Source organism: Gadus chalcogrammus, chromosome 2 (assembly GCF_026213295.1).
Source record: "Gadus chalcogrammus isolate NIFS_2021 chromosome 2, NIFS_Gcha_1.0, whole genome shotgun sequence".
In the NCBI taxonomy this organism is placed as follows: domain Eukaryota; kingdom Metazoa; phylum Chordata; class Actinopteri; order Gadiformes; family Gadidae; genus Gadus; species Gadus chalcogrammus.
Window position 1 is genome coordinate 13,135,088 of NC_079413.1, and position 6,000 is coordinate 13,141,087.

A 6,000-nucleotide genomic window follows, 5' to 3' on the forward strand; every position below is an offset into this window, starting at 1 on the left:
GGGCCCTGGTTTGTTCACCTGCTCTCTGCTCATTATGTGACTGTGTGTCTTTGTTTGTCTGCCTCTTTGTCTATTTGTCTGTTTGTCTATCTATTTGTTTGTGTGTATCATGATCGCTCTCTGACTCACCCTATTCTTCTTCTCATATCAACCTCCCCACTAATGCCATACTACCCTCCTCTCCTCTTCTATTCCTGCCTTCTCCCTCCTACTTTCCTCTTCTCTCTCTATTCTCCCTCCCTCCATCTTTCCATCCTCCTCTCTATTGTCTCTCCCTCCACCCCACCCTTGTTCTCTCTTTTGACTCTCCTTCCATCCTTCCATCATGCTCTCTATAATTATAATTGTTTTAAAAGGTACACATTGATACCGATCGTAGGGTACTGCAGTCTAAATTCGAAGTATCGGAGAGGTTTCTGCCCACCCCATACTCCCCAGACTCGAAGCATAACAAATCACTGTCATTTTATGTTATTGTAAAGCATATAGCTATAGGTTACATATAGCTCTTTTAAAAAGAAGAACAAAATCACTTGTCTTTTTTTATTGTTGGTTAGAGCATAACAGAATGATATTACCTGGCCCTGTCCTTCTTCTCATCCTTTGAGGCAGATGATGAAGAGGACCTGTGATTAAGGGAACGGCTGGTAGAGAGTGGCCGTGTGGGCTTGTAGAAGATAGAAGGTACAACATTGTGGGCTAGAGTCTAACGCCCCCCTGCTTTAAACCTCGTCCAGGACATAATGACCTGCTCTGGGCAGCCGGCCAAACAGCGGAGAGAGGTGGGACACAGGTGGGACACAGAGGAAAGGAGGCGAGGATGTGTGTGTGTGTGTGTGTGTGTGTGTGTGTGTGTGTGTGTGTGTGTGTGTGTGTGTGTGTGTGTGTGTGTGTGTGTGTGTGTGTGTGTGTGTGTGTGAGAGGGAGAGGGAGAGCAGGACCGTTAGAGAGACTGTGTCAGTAAGTGAGTGAGTAAGAAAGAGAGACAGAGAGAGAGACACAGGCAGGGAGAGAGGACGAGAGAAAGATAGATAGTGCAAGGGAACAGGTATGTACATGACAGGTGAGTACTCAATTAGATGGACATTTTCAGAGGAAATTTTAATTTTTCGATACACACACACATTAACGTACACACATACAGTCTGAACATATAGGCCTGCAATGCAATTAGCATCTAGGTAGCCGCATTTGCAAACAGTGTTGAACCGGGAGGAGGCCTACAAACAGACAGGACTGGTGAGAATCACAACACATTCCAAACTCGATAACAAACAACATCTAGTAGGCGGATATAATGCCCACACTCCTGAGCCAGACCGGATCAAACCAGTTTACTCTGTCTTTCTCTCTCCCCCTCTCTATGTCCCTCTCCATCACTCTCTTTCTCTCTCTCTCTCCCCTTTCTTGGTCTATGTCTCTCTCTCCATCCATCCCTGTCTCTGTCTGTCGCTCTCCCTTGATCCCACTCTCTGTCTCTCCCTCTCTGTCTCTACCGCTCTGTCTTTGGGCGTCGAACATCAAACCTCACCATCCACATCAAGCACTAGTTGCCATGACGACGGTGAAGCTCTTCATCTGGTGCTGCGCTCGGTTCCTTTGTCCTCTTGTACGGCAGCTCCACAACACCCTGCCACCTCGCTCTCCACCAGTGGGTTAGCACAAGCTCTCCAGTGAGGAAGCTTCAATGTGTGTGTGTGTACGTGCGTGTGTCTGTTTTTGGCTGTGTGTGTGCTGTGTTTTTATGTGTGGGCTGTGTGTGTGTGTGTGTGTGTGTGTGTGTGTGTGTGTGTGTGTGTGTGTGTGTGTGTGTGTGTGTGTGTGTGTGTGTGTGTGTGTGTGTGTCCCCACTGGGGCTGTGTGTGTGTGTGTGTGTGTGTGTGTGTGTGTGTGTGTGTGTGTGCATTTTGATAAGTGGGTGAATCCCTAATTTTGAGTGTGAGGAACAGTCCAAACATTATTGTGTGTTTTGATTATTATTTAGAACTACACTTGCATTGAATGAATAACCAAGCACTACCTAACGCGTGATTAAAAGTCCTTATCCACTATGGATGATGGCATGGATGTAGTCGAGAGACTCTGTAGAAACAGAATGCGAGCTAGAGAGCAGAAATTTAGAGGATAAACAAAGACAAAAAATGTATTGAAAAGACCAGCAAATATTTGCGTGTGAATACAATACTGAACAGCACAATACGCTGATCATTTCATAATGTAATTGTCATAAATCTGCTGTGTTTAGCGGGGACGGGCTCAGTCTGTGTTTTGTGTGTAAATCTCTGACATGGCAACAGCCAGCGTTGAGTTTAGTCGGTTATTATGGATGGGCTTTTTCCAGTGCTTCACTTTTGAAATGATTATCTTAGGGGCAGTGAGAAATAGTAGGGAAGAATGCCTGGGCTCAGACACGCTTGTGTTTACAATTTACTTTGCCTTACTTTACTCTAAAACCACACTAAGAAATTAAAGGAATCAAGTATGCCAAAATTGGCTTCTAAATATCGTCTCTAATTTGGATTTGATAGCACTGCAGGGACGCAGTCATAGGGCGTCCAAAAGATAGCACATATTACAGTAATTACAGTTACATTACAACAGGGATGACATGGGGAGATATGGCTGACAGTGACTGCAAACAGAAATGGGTTTAGCCTTTTCTCCATGCCTGTGTTCAGATATACACAGTCACACACACATACACAAAACCACAGATACGTGCAGAGTCACCACCTGACACATACAAGAACACATATGCAGAGACACAAACACACACACACACACACACACACTCAATATCCCACAGTCACACACACACCCACAGACCCACAGACCCACACACACACACACACACACACACACACACACACACACACACACACACACACACACACACACACACACACACAAAAACAGTCACAAAGAGCCAGGCAACTCTCTCTCCCTGGCTTCAATTGTGCAGTATAATTGAATAGCTGCTATTCTATGTGTGAAGTGGCGCAGCCCAGCACAAGCTAGCAGCTAGCGGGGTACATAAGCCCTCTTGCAACGCAGTCTCAGACTGCAAGGTAATCCCACTGTAATGGATGATATCAGGATTTTAACAGCTGAATAGCATTCACTCAAAGAAGGGGCTAGGTATGACAGGAAACGGTGATTAGGAGCAAAAAGCAAATAAGGAAAGATATGTACTTGCATGGCACAGACAGAAACAGACACAGACAGACACACACACACACACACACATACACACACACACACACACATATAATATAAAAAAACAGAGACAAACATGAATAGAACTCAGACTGAATTGGACCTATAAGAGTGAGCCAGTGGTGTTTGAACACCACAATAGGTTGAAGAAGGTCAGCATTCACCTCAGCTCACAGCAGCTGGTGAGTTGTTATGGCTTTTTTTGTCTTGGGATTCAACTTAAAATATTTTTTCATACCATTCCATGCCGTTACCAGGACACATACAATTGAGATCACAATTCCAGTATTTGTATTTGAAACATCCTTTGGTATCAAATCTGCGCTGGTACACCTTAACACTTTACTTTTCTTGTCAGATCCACTATATCTTTGTTTTTGAAAAACTCTGTTATGTCGCTGCATTCTTTTGGAACAGGAAGTCATTGTTACTCCTCTAACTTGCAACTTCCTGTTATTTCTTTGCGACCAGACAGTCTTTCTCTCACCCTCTCCCTCTATCTACCTCCTCCCTCCTAAACAAGAGCAGATGTCTATATGATGAAGCTACTGTTATATAGGATATAACTCATTGTCATTGAGATGGCTTACTCTGCTGTGTGCTGCCCTGGTTGATAAAAGGTGGATGATGAACATACACACACTACTGCACTACCAACATGATGGTGTCAAGCCCAATTAGCAGAGACCTGTGGCTTGTTGGCGGAGTTACAGGTGAGCAGTACTGTTTCATGTTGACAAACACACACACACACACACACACACACACACACACACACACACACACACACACACACACACACACACACACACACACACACACACACACACACACACACACACACACACACACACACACCACACACCACACACCACACACGACTCAGTCTCTTAGAGCTGGCTGGACATAGAGTGCCATGTCAAGCTATACTTGTTTAGCCCTGCAGCTCAGCCTGAAAAACAATTCAACACAAATAACTCCCATCGTGGTATGCAGCATGCTGCGATAAACACACAACTGCACAAGCATCATCGATCCTATACTGCCCCACTAGCATACAGCCCTGCGCTAAAGGAGACGTATACACATGCATTAGGCCAATGCCTTTCTAAGGTTTTCAGTATTAATCACCTTACATATTATGTAGGGTCTTGAGTACATCTTCAGATCGGGACTCGGCTACAAAATATACTGAAATATAAGGCAAAGATGACCTAATGTCCCCTTATGCTGGCTTCTGCTACTCTACTGCAACTAATAGAATCAGTGGAATCACATGTTTTATTGTAAGGTGAAACCAACAAAACCAGATGTGTGTATATATGGTGGGACATATGGTGTGTGTGTGTGTGTGTGTGTGTGTGTGTGTGTGTGTGTGTGTGTGTGTGTGTGTGTGTGTGTGTGTGTGTGTGTGTGTGTGTGTGTGTGTGTGTGTGTGTGTGTGTGTGTGTTCAAGGCCACAAGTTGGATCAATGGCTGTCACACACACGAGTTTAAGGTTAAGGTCAATCGAGAAGGGGCAGGGCAAGATGAGGGGGAGGAGACAAGAGGAATGGAGAAGAGTGGAGTTGAGAGGAGAGGTAAACTGAGAGTTGGAGGAGAGCCGAGAAGTTGATTTACCTACCTTTTGATTTTAGTAGCATTCAATCTTCGTCGGCAACGCAGGCTGGATTAAACCAGACACACACCACACACTCATGGACCATGACGCTACCAGGCCTAGCAGAAACAGGCAAGGTGTATTTAAATGGTAGAGGCCATTGACAACGCTCAGACTCATATCATCAATGCTTGACACAACAAGCGCCAAATATGTAGTTTCTATTTTCATCTAGGCACCTTTATAAATCACTTGCATAATCATTAAAACGTTAATTGAACAGCACTGTGCAACAGCGTCAGGGATGGGCTGTTTTTTTTTTCAGTCAAGAGATGAAAAGTAATTCAAAATGAAATAGTTGGAATAGCTGAGTAAAGGACAGCCCTTTTAAAGACTCCTCCAAGTCACCCAACCAGCCCCATGAACTGATAATAAGCAACAGTAGGCTTTATACCACCATAGCTTTTTTGCTTATAGAGGCTGATAACCTGAGCTGGCTTTCAGAAAAGTCTTGTTATGGGATATAATAAATCACTTCACCGCCAGACATCCATGGCCTACGTAGTCTAGGCTGGGGCTAACGCCATCACGGGTTTTCTAGCTGAATGTCATGGTCATGGACGTTAGAAATGTTCAGTAAAACGTGTGATTTTCTTAAAGACAATAATGGAGCAGCCGACATTTAAGCTAGTACAGTCTGAAAACCCCAACTGTTGTATCGATGGGATGATTTTTCCCACCCTTTATGTGTTTTCAATATCTCACTTATATTGATAACATAATGTATTCACGGTTTGTAAGATCGTAACAAAATGTATATTTTGTCCCCAATTCTTGTTGTATTCTGCTCTATGATAGTCTGAGTCTGAATAAAGTGGGCAACCGTTGACCAAAAACAGCTGATAAATAATGAAAGTGTACGACGGAAACAACCAAGAAAACGGATTTGACTCTTCTTCCTACCTTGTCGTCTCTTTCAGTCGGAATGATGATACCCTCTTCGGTGTGTTGGGTTAGCTGATAATCACCGTATCGATACAGAGGCTTCCCAATCTTTCACCCCCTGCGCACAGTGTTGTTATGTCGGCGAATCACTCCTGCAGCCCTCAATGACAGCAGAGTTGATGCTCGGCGGGCGTTTCTGCACTACAGACTAGAGAGCTGCACATTGTAACTAGGCGAGA

General features: G+C 44.2%; 1 protein-coding gene across 1 annotated transcript in view; it reads right to left on the reverse strand.

The window, feature by feature from the left end:
* The window catches only part of tex2 (testis expressed 2), a 27,489-nt gene that overhangs the window by 21,226 nt on the left and 263 nt on the right, over positions 1-6,000 (reverse strand). The window contains 2 exon segments of the mRNA XM_056581743.1: positions 4,841-4,935; positions 5,780-6,000. The exon segment at positions 5,780-6,000 is cut by the window's right edge and continues 263 nt beyond it. The gene's annotated coding sequence lies outside the window, so the exon portion shown is untranslated.